This window comes from Aythya fuligula, chromosome 10 (assembly GCF_009819795.1).
Source record: "Aythya fuligula isolate bAytFul2 chromosome 10, bAytFul2.pri, whole genome shotgun sequence".
NCBI lineage: Eukaryota > Metazoa > Chordata > Aves > Anseriformes > Anatidae > Aythya > Aythya fuligula.
This window is the reverse complement of record NC_045568.1, coordinates 18973520-18987898: the sequence shown is the minus strand read 5'-3', so window position 1 is coordinate 18987898 and position 14379 is coordinate 18973520. Positions and strand designations below refer to the sequence as shown.

The 14379-nt window shown below is 42.0% G+C and overlaps 1 protein-coding gene across 7 annotated transcripts in view; it reads right to left on the bottom strand.

The window, feature by feature from the left end:
* The window catches only part of CHL1 (cell adhesion molecule L1 like), a 157189-nt gene extending 144330 nt beyond the window's left edge, over positions 1 to 12859 (bottom strand). For 6 of the 7 annotated variants that reach the window (XM_032194465.1, XM_032194459.1, XM_032194460.1 and 3 more), the window contains exon 1: positions 12772 to 12859. The gene's annotated coding sequence lies outside the window, so the exon portion shown is untranslated. The remainder of the gene's footprint in view (positions 1 to 12771) is intronic. The other variant, XM_032194463.1, reaches the window with a different exon arrangement.
* Between the last annotated feature and the right edge of the window lie 1520 nt (positions 12860 to 14379).

Here is a 14379-nt window from a genome sequence, read left to right as displayed (position 1 = left end):
AGATTTTTTTCTTTCAAAATAAATAAATGTATATATATTTTTAAAAATAAAAAATACCTCCAATAAAAAGCATCTGTTTAGCAAGCCAAGATGGTCAAGATGTAACTGAGATAGGAGGCTGTGTAGAGAATACATTAGAAACGACTAAAAATAAGTATGGCGCAAAATTAGCAATTTAGATCTACTGCTAATATATTCTTACCTTTGAAAGTAAGTATAACTGCATTCAGAGGTCATTCAAAGAATTATAGAGAAGACCGAATAGATACAAAATAAAGATATTAAAGGGTCCTTTAAGAAAGGAATGCAAAGAATTGTCAGTTAATGTTCCACGTACCTATAATATGTTTCAAGGAATGAACATCACAGACCCATATAGGCATATATGAAAACAGGTGAAATAAGGTCAAATAGTCACTTTAATTATCACACTGGAATTAAGAGAGAGCAAATTTAAAGTGGGAAAGAACATCATAATAAGTAATTAACTCTATGAACCCCCCGACAAAATATAGTCACCATGGCTAGGAAAGTGATTAGATGTTTGAAGTGCTAATAATACTTTCACAAGGCAGGATAAGAATTTAAGGGCTACTGATCTCATGTTTCAGGATGGAAGTCAAACAGAAGCGCTCTGTAAGAGGAAAAAAACTTCTCTCAGGAATGCATTATTCCTTAAATGTTATAAAGAGAGTTTAGGGGAGGAGGGAAGAAGGAAAAGTGTTGGTTTCTTTTTATTTTTTTTTTCTTTTTTTGTTCAGGCTGTTGAGTCATCCAGTACTAGTTACTAACAGAGATAGGTTTCTAAGTTAATTAGATCTTTAATTGAATTGAATAGGGTAATTCCTACCTCTCTGTGTTCCTAATGGATGTCACAATGTCATGAGCTGAACACTGAAGTGCCGCTCTGATTTGAGAACAGCTTCTGGGGAATCCTTAGGCAAAGACAATTATTCAGATGCCCATTTGAAAAAGAAAATGATTGTCAAGGTCAATATACTTCCACCAGTATTTTGGAATAATTACTGCCCAGTTAGTCGATTATTACAGGTAGTGAGGACATTCTTGCATGATATTTTTCCCCCAAGAAAACAGTTTCTTACAATTTAGCCATCCTGTTCATTCCAAGGAGAATATTACCATAATAAGCCCAGGTTTTAGCACAGTCCAGAAGATACCCACACTCTGGCCCAGAAATAAGAAAATTGTTGTTCAATGTTTCTGGCAATATGAAGTGTTTACAGCCATAGGAGACCGAAATTGTTGAATTACCTGCAGCTCTGTGTAGGTCAATGCCCTAATTGGTCACCAAGAGTTTATCCTTCTGTTAAACAGTGCAGAGGAAACATTGCTAATTTCCATTGAAAAAGTCATGGAACAATTATTATCTTCAAATCCTAAAGCAGTATAGGAAATGTTGCTTAACAAAAGTAATAGCTTTGTGATGGAGTTGTAAAAAATAACATATGCAAGCTATCTCTGCATAACAAGTACAACGATATTTTCTACTGTGGATGTAATACAGCGGTTATGAACATTTTTCCAGAAAAGCTATTTTCAGTCCTGGATAAAGAGCTTCCACAATAGCAAAGTGACTTACAACCTTTACAGCACCTGTTTCACTTCCATTATAGCTGTAGGTCCAGAGGGAAAAACTGCATTTGAACAGTAAACATGCCCAAACCATGATCTTGACTCAATCATTTTACTTTCTCAGAGAAGAAACACAATATGACATTTAAATTAATGATTACCCAGTTATCAGGCACTGTGAAACAAGCTATATGTATGCTTCTCTGGAAAAAGAAGACAATTGCTGATATGGTGAAACTATTTCATGAGGACAAACATACAAAGATGCTACACATCAAACAAAAAAATGAGACTGCATAGATTTCCCTGCTGGATTTCCCAAGAGTTTGTTTTAATGGAACAAAAATGGGGTTCTTTTAAAAGCATTTAAAAGAACTTTTTAATGTATAACATTCGTGTCAATAAACTGAAGGGCACACAAGAGACCACAGTGACAGCTTGCTGCTGATAAGGTGAAGCGTGCCACAGCCCAGGCAATCCGTGACATGCCCTTCACTCCTGGGGAACACTGCGGGGCTCTCATGGTGGGAAATGGCCCTCAGCTCCATCACATCTAAACAAAGTTGATTTTGCTGTCGACTCTCATAGCAGCAGAATAGGGAGCCAGCAGTGCCAAGAGCCCAAATGACAAGTAGGAGGTTTCTCCATCATCATTAACAAAGCAGAGAATCCAAAATTGCTGTTTTGACTATGAAACAGATGACTCCAGCACTGCCAATGCTCAAGGTGTTTCCAATGCCAAAACTCACTTTGCTGCAACATATGCTCCCAAATTCAGAAAAGAATTTACTCTTTTCAGGTAAAATTTATCTCTTTGTCCTTCCTTTGGTTCCATTTCTCCTTTTTATACTTCCCATGTATGTTCTTCCTTTTTGCTTAACTTTATGTGATTGCCCTTTCAATGCCCCCAGATTTTAGGGCATTTGCACCCTTCTGTACTTTTCCTTATTGCCTGCAAATTATATCCAGTAACCTGTATTTGACTGATCCTATCACACAAGATATCCAGTCTTGATTTGAACACATCATAGTGCATTCCAGCGGTTAATCACGGATGAAAATTTGTGTTTAATGTCTAATTTGAAATTGTCTGCTTTCAGCTATTGGATCTTATTCTTTTATCTTCTTGATTAAAAAACAGGGTATGCTTTCCTCATGAAAATACTTGTCCCTGTAATCAAGTCCCTTCTCAATCCTCTTTTTGATGAGCTAAGCAGATTTAGCTCTCTAAATCTCTCACCACAGGGAATTTTCTCCACTCTTCAAATCAATACTGTGGTTATTTTCTTGACTTCTCAGTTTTGTAAACTTTTTAAAACTGTTGACACTAAAGCTGGCCATAGCTTTCCAGTATTCTCATGTTCTTGGATAAAAATCATGCTTACAAGTGCAACTCTTATGTCAAAGGGTCCCACTGGTCCTTCAGCCATAGCATCACATTGGGAAGTCTTCTTTCTTCATCCGTTATGACCCCTCGATGCCCTGTCAGGGTGACTCCCCTCACAGATACACACCCCCATCATGTTTATGTGACTTGGACCCCTGGGAGGACGGGAGGAGGAGAAATAGCTTGCCAGTCAGACAGCTAGCTCCTTGTAATTTCTTATTTTCACACTCTTAATATCGCCTCATCCACATCTTTGGCTGCAGTCATTTAATTTTTATGTTGAGACTATTGATAAAGATGTTAAACAGATTCAGGACCAGCTCTCTTTCCAGTGAAGCTGCACTAAAAGCACACATCTTTCAATAGGGAATCCCCATAGACAAATACCATTTCCGCTTTGTTGGTTGAATCTTAATCCATTAAACGTGAGCACTACTAGTACTACATACTCGATTTTTATTTATTTATTTATTTTAACTGAAGTTTCATGAGACACCAAATCTAACAGCTGGAAAATTCCACCACAACGTTTAGTTACCTGTACCTTGCAAACCTGTAACCTATTCATCAGGAATATCAGGAAGATGTACTGACTGATCTTAATTCTATCTAAACTCCATATTAATTCAGTCCTTTATCAACTTTTATCAGGGAGTGACCATCCCCTACCTCATTCTGCTTTCTCTCTTTGCACCAATGCTCCTCCACGGTTCTTGCAGCACACCATGATACACAAGTCAATATCGGAGAGCAGGAGGTCCCCTCAGCTCATGCACGTTGTTCTTGGATAACTGGTATTTATGCCTGCTGATTTGGAAGTGCTGAACCTTAATGAATGCTGTCTTCAATCTGTCTCACATAAGTAACAGAGCCAAAACTACTCCAGCATCCTTGTACAATGTATCACTCTATCTTTTCCAAAGATAATAAAAAAGGCTTTCTGATAGACATGTCATCCCTTTGAGCAGCCTTGCCTCTTGCAGCATCACTTCCATCTACCCAGCCCAATTAATCCTCCCCAGCTTTGCCAGGGATGCGTTGCCTCACCCCACAACATCCTTTTGAGTCCCGGCTCCAGAAGCACATTGACTACCAGACGGTAATTGAGCTCAAGCTCCAGCCCAGCAATCAGTGATCCTAAGTGGACTGGACACGTCTCCTCTCAAAGGTGTGCTGCAAATTGCCATATTAGCACCGCACAACCCTAAAGCGGTAAAGCATTTGGAATATCAGCTGTCTGACACTATTTACCTGTAGGAAAGTTACAGTTCAATTACTGAGGCAATATCTCATTCAGGCAGAACAACAACAACAACAAAGTATGCAAAGGAGTGAATTTAAATCCATTTAATTTAAAGGCCTAATTTTTTTTTAATGGCCCATTCGCTCTCTAGGGACATTTGGATTCAGGGATTATAAGAAACATAAAACTATAAATGGTTAAATGGATTGCTGCTGCCTGAGCTTCAAAGCTTTGCATACGTTATTCTTTTCAGTAAGTGCATTATACAAATAACACTGAAAAATGTAGTACTTCTTTCTATAGCAGCACGAGGTAAGGATAAAAAATTTGGTCAAACCATGACCCATTACAAGGAGCTTTGTGCACAGACAAGCTTAGCATACATTTTGGAGGATGACAACGGAGCAGGTTTGTACAGAGAATGCCGCTTGTCTGCTGAATATAAAGATTATTCCTTTTTTTTTTTTTTTTTGGTGATACACATGATAAAATTTGTGAATAGCCCTTGATGTTTGCTGCCTGTTGTTTTTCTTATAAATGCTGAGGCATAATTCTTATGCACCAAAGATGAGATTTTCATCTTGCTACACTATGGAATTAGGTTGAGGTTTCACTGCAGAGATGCCTGACAGCAGGAAGGGCTCACAATGAAGATTTGCAGCACTGGCAGGATAATTAGATACAACACTCAGAAAGGCAGGATCCTGCACGCGTGGAAGTAAATTGGAGAAACTTCCTTTTGTGAGGCTGGCTGCACAACAAGGCGGGCTGTATTACTTTCTGGTGCCACCCCAGCCTCTGCGTTTTACCTTTAATAAAGAATTGTGCTGTAATGTAACTCAAGCAGATTTCAATTCTCAGCAGTCCCCTGGGATGCAGCAGGAAGCTCTGAGTGCTTGGCAGCAGGTCAGCATGGTTTGGGCAGGTATCAGCCCCAAAACACCTGCCAGCATGGCAGGTACAATCACCACTGCGTGTGGCAGACACAAAGAGCAGGGATGCTGCAATTCAATACGATAATCAGAGATGATCAAAATCCCAGATTTAGGTGAAAGCCTAAGTCCAGCCTCATCCCATCAATAATCAAAAGGGACTTTTGTCACACAGGTAGCAAACCCTGAGCAATTACTGTGGATTTCAGTGACAGCCCCGTACATTGAGTGCAGTAGCATGCCTCCACCTGGTCCGCCTGGGACCGTCCTTTAATCACTACTACCTTCTAGCTTACAGCACGACATTTGTAATTTGTATAACTCAGGAAACAGAAATATTCATTACTGTCTGCTGCTTATTTGTTTCCAGTCAAAACGGGGGACAAGAGTACGCCACTTGACAGGAGGCACTGCATTAAAGCTCGTCATACGTTTGTTTACCCGCACACACAGCCTGTTGCGGCAGCGCTGATGGGCCCAGCAAGACCACACGGATGTCTGACACCATCCTCCGGAGGCCCAGGTGGTGGCAGCCAGCGTAACTCAATCAGCCCCAGCCCAACCGCGGTCATTTATATCAGTCAAGGATCCGAGCCATTACGCCTATTTCTCCAACTGGTTAGGTTGTAAATTAGATTTTCATCACTCTCGGGACAAAAACCTGACTCTGCTGAGGTCAGAGGGAGTTTGACCATCTATTTCCGTGGCGCCATGACTTCACCATTGGTTTCTGTGTGATATTAATCCCAGAAGTTACCCCAGTGTAGCAGGGGGTTATTTTAATATTTTCTTAAGAAAGTAATATTATCTATTAGTACAAATACTGTCGGTTCAGTGCTGTTATTTTTGTCCATATGTAACAAAAGGAATTTTTATTTCAAACTATTTGGGATTTTTATTACCACACTAGCTACATTTTTGATCAACACTTAAACAGAACTCATATGAAATAAGCATCCCATACAGCTTACTCAGATGTAAAAGCATTTCATGACCAAGATCAAGTGGGACCATCTCTGGCTCAGTCTGGGCAAAATAGAAATCCTGTAGAAATCTATGTTCTAAAATGAAATTTTATTAGAACAAAGTAGTTGGTGGAGGAATATGAAAAAAAATAACCAAAAGAAATAGCATAAAACCCCTACTCAGCAAAATAGCTGAGCATTAGCCTCAATTCTAGTTAATAAGTTCATTGAAATCAGCAACCATATTGTGGTTTGGGGGTATTTTGCATTTGCAGATGTAAACCCAACAAATTAAGCAAACAAGTGCGGGTGCAAGTGTGCATACAACCCTGTACCAGCCAACACAAACAGCCACAGCACCACAGGGAGAGGGATTTTAGTAATGACAGACAAGCCATGCTGGTGGATTTTGTAGGTGCTCCAAAACCTACAGACAATCCGTTATTTTTAATGATTCTCTCATTTCATTAAACTAAAAAATAAAATAAAAGATGTATACGTAAAAGCCACCTAGTTGATCACTTTTGTTAGCTGAAAGCATTGTTATAGTATTTTCCACAGGAAAAAAAAAAAAAAAAAAAAAAAAAAAAAAAAATGCCCCCTGGAATAATAATTTTATTTTCCCTATAAGCAGAGTGATCTTTCACCAGGACTAATTCCATTTCAAACACTAGGGATAGGGCAATGGCAACAGCCATTATTTACTGAAATGCCACTGCAGGTTTCCATCCGTTTTAATATCGTACTACACAAGGCACAACCAAATGATGCATTTTTCAAACACCCTGTGAGGCTGCAGGGATGCACCCTTGAAGGCAGCCCTCTCCTCTCCTTTCCTCCAAGTGGTTGCCAAGCCCTGCGGGCAGTGCTTGTGGCCGCTCCTTGGTGGCTGAGGCTGGCAGCAACTCTGTAGTGCCACACTCAAAGGGATAGTAAAGGAGATACAGGACAAAAGATGGATTTTATCCTTCCTTTTAGAAGATTACACTTATTTGAGAATGAAGCTCATGTTGTCACTGCTTGTTTAAACTTTCCACTCACAAAGGCAGTGAGACTTCCCCCTCTTTTGCAGATCCCCTCACGTGGGTTCACTCCCCCTAGAAAGCTGCAGCCACATGGCTTTATATATCAACACACAAAGCTTCCCTTGCCCCATGCCAGCGCAAACAGCACCCCAGGCTGGCAGGGACAGCACTGGCCCTCACCAGGCTGAAGACACAGAGCAGTGTGAAGTCCCATGGGCACATTTTGCTGCTTCACACCAAGGTCACCCTTCTGTACCTCCTTCACTGCGGAGGACAGGATAGGAGCACAAGGAGAAGCTCTATTTTCTCCCCACAGCTGAAGCCACTGTCTGTAGGCTGCTTGCAGGGAACTCAGCGTGGGCCTGGTGGACCAGCCCGCTGCCACAGTCATAGCCAGACCAGGAGCCATCTGCCTGTAATGTCCTCAAAAACCACACTCCAACAGGAGCAGCCCTGCCTGTGCTCAAACGTTGGCTCCTCCTCGACCCAGCTGCTCGGGCCTAGATCCAGACATCGCTGCTTCCTCTGCATGGGACACAGGAGCAAAGATGAGGATGGCTTCCACCTGCGCAGGCCTGTCCCTATCCTTCTCTGTGTCCTCCCCACCCTCCCTGAGTCACATCGCCACCACACCTCCACTTTATCCCATCTGCTTGCTGACTTGGCAAAAGAAGAAAAACTACGCAAAAAGAACAATTTTCAATTTTCTCAGTAAGTGCAGAAAAGAGAGGGCTAGCAAGGGTCAAAAGAAATTATGAACACTAATGGAGAAAGTAACATAAATCTTGTCCCTCTTAGATGGAACAGGACCAGGAGCTCATACTCACAGCAGCTAACACCACTTCAGCTATAACAATACTACAAATACTAATTTTTATGACAAACTATTTTTTGTCTGCATTTTGTGGAGTTTCATACATTCAGGTGTAATGAAGGAAGAAGGAAACATCTGCTAAGGAATGCTGCAGCCCCAGAACTCACACATCTCCCTGGCTGTGTGACCAGCACTATGCATTTCTTACAGGGGTGCTGGGACCCGCCAGGAGGATAAATGCGAGGCACCAAATATCACCTCATACCCTCGTCTGTTTATAATGCACAGGCAATCACTGCAATGGAAAATGAAATAATCAGCATTTGGGTATGCAAATGTGCTTACAGAAATCAATGCATAAAACAGATACAAGGACACTAACCCAGAGGGAAAAAGAAAAAAAAAAAAAAAAAAAAAAAAAAGACAAAAAAACACCTTGAGTTTCGGGCATTGACTTTGCCACATAGATACAAAAACATAAGCTTGCATGCACTTAAATCTGGACCAAAAGTTTAATACCACAAGTATTAATATTAAATATTACAAAGATCCATAGATAATGTCTTCAAAAATATGAAAATATATTTTCTGTAACTGAAAGCACACCTTAAATTATGCTAAAAAACTTCTAGCTACAGGGACCAATTCTAATTCCTCAATAAAACATACATAAGTGCTTTCCTCTTGGCATTCACGACTCTTCCTGGAGGTGACAATCTGTTACCCACTGAGTTTAGCTGGCCCTTGACAATGAGTTGGATGTATTCCTTTATATTGCATGGACATCTATGGAGCATGGAATCTACTCCACGAGTGAAAATTAGAGAGGCAAAGAAATACATACTAGCTTTCTCAGGGAAAAAAAAAAAAAAAAAAAAAAAAAAAAAGCTAACTACAACATTTTTCTTGCCCTCTTCACCACCACCACCAGATATTTCTTCCTGTAAAGTAAGTGCATTGTCATGTAAACACAAATTCCTAGTCCTTACAATGTTTATTTCTTAGTGATAATAGCTTGCTGTGGAAGGTTGTGAGTGGCCAGCTTGTTCTACAGAACGCAGATTGACACATTCCCCTGGAATCCAAAGGGACATCAGGGAGCAAGATGAACACAGGACTCAGAAGACACCCAGAAACATGACAAAGCCTAGAAATGTAGTTAGAAGGACAAGATTATGAACTAAAATAATCTTAGCCTAGCACTGTTGGCAAACAATGAGTTGAGACTTGGATCACTGTGATCCAAACCTGGCAGCTACACATTCTCTTTCATTCCAACAGGCCAGTGGATCATAAAATGCTCAAGCTTTGTTTTGGAACAAGAAAAATATCTGGATTCCTTTTTCTCACCAAGAAGAAGGAAGAAACCTTCCAGAACACCAATGTGAAAAATAAATGCCATGACAGCCTGCAGTTCTCCTAGCCCTGAAATACTTTTACTGAGTTACAATTTTAGACAGAAAATGATATTTGTATATTAGCAAGTAGCAGAGCTCAAAGGAGCAGTCAAGTATAGCAAAATGCTGCTGAGAACCCCAAATCCACCCATAAACATCACAAATGTTTTGCTTTAACTTAGTCAGGAGGACACAAAAGAAAGCCCATTAGCAGCTGGCCTGCACAAAGTAAACCCCTGAAACAGATATTCTGCCTTCAATTCACCCCCAATGAATCAGTTTGTGCAGTCTCCCTCTAAAGCAAATTACAGCACAAGAAACAAGGATGGGACAGCTGCAAGACTCCCCTTCACTGTGCATGCTGGAATTAAGATACCAGCAGAAATGGATCCAAATGTAACAATAAACACTGAGATACTGAAATAAAAGTATAATTCAGCAGGTATTAGATGTACAAAGGTTGGCACAAGATGGTTAAGCCAGTATTGGTATTTTGGGGGTATGTGACCACCGTAACTTTTATCATCTCTCTGCCCTTTGAGTACTAAACCTGTTATTTCCTTGCACAAAATAAAGTTAAGAACACAATTTATTCTGCAAGGACAACCTAGCCCATGGGCTACAGGATATGCCAGGCTGCCCTGACACAAGTTGGACAACGACCAAGCCCCATGTTCCATGTTATGTTTCATTTACTCATAATGCATCACGGTGTGACCCCACAAGGCTTTGCAGGATCTCATATCTCAAGTCAGCATGACAGGAATGCTTCAAAAAGCAGTTGGTAGATGAGTGTCTTTGTCAGACTTGCTTCTCCCAGTAATGATGATTTTTTATTTTTTTTTTTTAAACAGAAGTCTAACTGAGAAAGGACAATTGAATCTTGTTATAAAACACTGAGCACATTAACACCAGAAGATGGTTTACAAGTAAGATTCTTGCTCTTTTCTTCATGCCCATGCTGCTGGCCAGACTCAGCCCTGATGCATCATTTTTAATTATACATAATCTAGGGCCTTTATAAGGTCAGCTTTGTGCTCGCAGAAAAAAACATCTTTAACAAAACGGAATTTCTACTTTGCTGGACAAATATACCAAAAGAAACTGTGGCATCTTGGCGGGTTGCTAAGCAACCAGCAGCTCCAGTGTCACTTGTTTGGGATCAATTCAAGTCATTCATCAGGCGCCGAAAACCAGCTCAGGAATTCCAACAAATCTGTGCCTTGGGAAAGCCACAGGGACTTCCTGCCACACATTTTTTTTTTTTTTTCTTTCGAAGATAAACTTTGTAGATGTTCTTTTGATCTGTGTGATATGTTAATTCATTATTCTTAACATACTGCTAATGGGAAAAGCTATAATTAACCAACTACGGCATTGTAACGCATGCAAGATAAACTGAACTAATTAGTGGTGTTTAAAGTAGTCCCTGTCCTCTCCCACCAGGGAAGCAGAGGAATCCTTCCTTATCTCACCAGCCTCTGTCCACAATATCATTCTATGTAACGCATATCTACCTTCTTTCATTTTACCTTCCAAACATTAGTGATAACGTATATTTTTATTGGCAAACAAGATGGCTACAATCCAAGCCACCTGCAGTAAACATAAATGTTGTGAATAAGACAGTCCTTCATTTAAAAGAGGGCTTATCTGCTGCTCTTCTTGGGATAAAGAAATGGAGTATTATGTTTTGATTCATTATGTTTAATTAATGGAGTAACACATACTAAATGCCCAAAGTAATTACATTCATTTACGGACAGAGAGCTAAATGTAATCAAAGTGTATATAACTGAAGCACAGCCTCTTTATTTCAGCCTTATATCCAGAGCTCATTTTATTCCTATTTTGATAAAAAACAATAACAAATTGCACCATTTTAGAGAAGGAACTGCTTTCAAAGCTGTATTACTTCAGGCAAAACTTCCGCAACTCTTGGATTGCTGAACTTGTTTTGACTGTATATATTTAAGGAGAGTTTCATGTATACTGTGCAATATTCCTGAAGGAACTCCAGTACCTCCTGCAGCCATTGGTATGCTGTCTTTTGCATCTCATTTTAATGTGACATGGTCTTGCAGTTCACTAAGTCAAACTCCACTGATAGCAGCAGCATGGCCCAAGCAAGGACCACAGAAACTGCCTAGCAGGAATCTTGTATTTTCTTAAAAGACCCATTGAGAGAGTGTGGGGTTTGTTTGTTTGTTTTAAGACAAAGAAAACTCATTACTATTAAGCAACACAAGAGTATCAACAGAGCAGCAGCCTGTGACTCTAATACCTCAGGTCAGTAGAAGCCAGGTGCAGCATCATGGGAAGCAATGGGCAAAGCAGCTCCAACAGGGTAAGGCTGCATGTGTTCACTTAGAGAGGAAAAATCCATATATCCAGCTCAAGGTGCACAGTTTTTCCCATCTCCTCTTCTCAGGCCTAAAGCTACACTTGTATTTGTTATTTATTGTGTACAGAACAATATTTCTGAGAGCTGACTAACACGTATTTAACTCAGTCACATCAAATGAACCCTTGACAATCACACAAAAATACTACCTGTCAAGTCTCTGGTGAAATTTTCAAAAGTGTGTTTCAAGCAGAACTATTTCCAGCTCAAGCTGAGAACAAATATGTTTGGTTTATATCTGTCGAATTACAGTTGAACATCTGAATGTTATCCAACATATCATAGCTTAGCTCCTTTCTACCCCAAAACATGAAGAGAGTAACATTCATCATACAAGCGATACGTGAAGGCTATTGCTGCTTACTGCATTCGACAATTAGGAAACAGACAGAAAGCACTATCTCCTTGCATTATGAAGACCTAAACCTAGCTGAGACCACTGATTGTACAGCACTAATTAACAGCACACAGCACAAGATAGAGATGCTTAAAGATTCTTATAGCTCTCGTGAGCTGCAATACAACCACACCACTCCCCTTAGAAAAAAAAAAAAAAAAGACACCTGCTGAAGACATTGGCAATTATTTAGGTATTGATAAAAGAAATGCCCATATTGTAACGGGGGAAAAAAAAAGGAAAAAGAACGAAAGAGCAAAGTACTTGCACAGAAGGACGCCACCCGGGTTGCAAACTTGAACCCATGCAAAGAGCAGGAGACCAAGAGCCAGCCCCCCCAGCCGAGACCTCGGCACCCCCGGTGCCCCCCTGTTCCCCCTCCAACTTCTCCGAGGAGGGGCAGCCCGGGGGAGCCCCGCTCGGAGCCCGGCACCTGCGCGCCCCGTTCCCGTAGCCCCGCTCCCTCTCCTCGCCTCTTCCCCGCCCGGCAGCACCGGGCGCGGTACGGGGAGCAGCAGTAGCAAGGTCAGCGCACAAATAACGGGGTTTTGGGAGGCGAGGCAGGGCCGTTGGCCCCGGCACCCCCCGGCCCGGCTCCCCCCACCCCTCCTTACCTTAGGGCCGGAGGAAGCTCGGAGGCAGCGGCTGGAGCTGCGGGTGGCGGTGGCGACTCCGCAGCCCCGTCCCGGCTCTGCAAATTAATCGCTCCACCCCAAAAAGAAAAAAAAAAAAAAAAAAAGAAAAGCCAAACCCAGCCTTGCTCCACACCCACGAGAAGGAAGAGGGGTCCCTCCGTGACTGGCATCAGTATCTCCTCCGGCTGCGCTTGCAGGGAGCCATGGCAACGAGCCCCGCACCTCCCCAAACCGCTGCCCACCTCCCCCAGGGCCGAGCCGCCCCTGCCCCGCTCCCTGCCCCTGTCCCTGTCCCTGTCCCCGTCCCGCTCCCACCTGCCGTATCCGACGCCCCTCGGCGAGAGCCGGGAGCCAGCGGCGCCTCCGCCCCTGGCGGCACCTGGGGTGCCGGGGGGCGAGGGAGAGAGAGAATGGCAACGTGGCTAACGGGGGCGAGTTCCCCCGCACGACCCCTCTGCGGCTCCAAATGCGGTGCAAGAAGTGTAGGCGCGGCCAGGGATCCAGCCGAGCCTCCCCCCCCACACACATTTTCCCTCCTTTCGGGGCACACAAGTGGCTTTGCTTTCAGAGGGAAGGGAGCAGAATCAGAAAACCTTGGATGGGGATGGTCCCCATCCTCCCTGTCCACCTCTGCGCTCTCCTTTCCCCCAAACCCCACACATTCATCATTGCAACACCTCATCCTTTACGTGTTCAAACCTTTGAAAATATCTTTTCCTTATTTTTTGCTAACGTTCCTTTTACTCTTTGCTGGACGTTCTCTACAGCACAACAGCCACAATAAGAGACCAGTTTTGTGTGCGCTTGAACAGTCGGACTTTCTGCCTGCATGGTTTGCTTCTGTAACCCCTTTGTTGCACGGGCTAAATTTGTGAGTGCATAGTGAGGGCCGACCTCACAAAGGTGCCAGTCATGCTTTAAGCACTCCGGCCAGAGATGCTGCCTGGAGGTGCTGAGGGTCAGACACAATCATTTCCGCCAGGACTCGGACTTCTCGGGCAATTTTCTGTCTCACTGCTGACCTTTGAGGTTTTTTCCTTCTCTCTGAGCTTTGTCTAATACGATGAACAATAATCATAAAGAAGCATTCACAGACATTAAACCATAAAACTACCCTACCGAATCACAGCTAACACTCGTGGGGATTATTATCATTTGGGTTAAAGATTTTTTGGACAGTAGCACTTACAATTTGTGGGCAAACTGATGTTCGTTTCCAGCAGACTTAGGTGGGTGAGCTTACTTTTTGGACAGGAAGTTAGTAACCAAAATCAATGAAAGGTATTATAAACGGAAGGTGGTAGTAAAAGAGAAAATCTGAAAGCAAGGAGGGAAAAGAATAGAATAATTTAATATTCTGTGCTAAGGAAGCAAATGCAAACCTCTTCAAGCAATGTTATGCTTGATATTTTAGTCATGCAAAGTCAGGCAATTCATAGATAAAATTTTCATATTAAACTACACTTAACTCAACTTGTGCCAATATAAATGCCTAACTTCTGACCAAACGTATGGAGAAAAGCTTCTACTTCATAAGGAAACCATGCTGTATTTGCCTGGAGAGCTCTGTTGAGGAGCACTTGGATT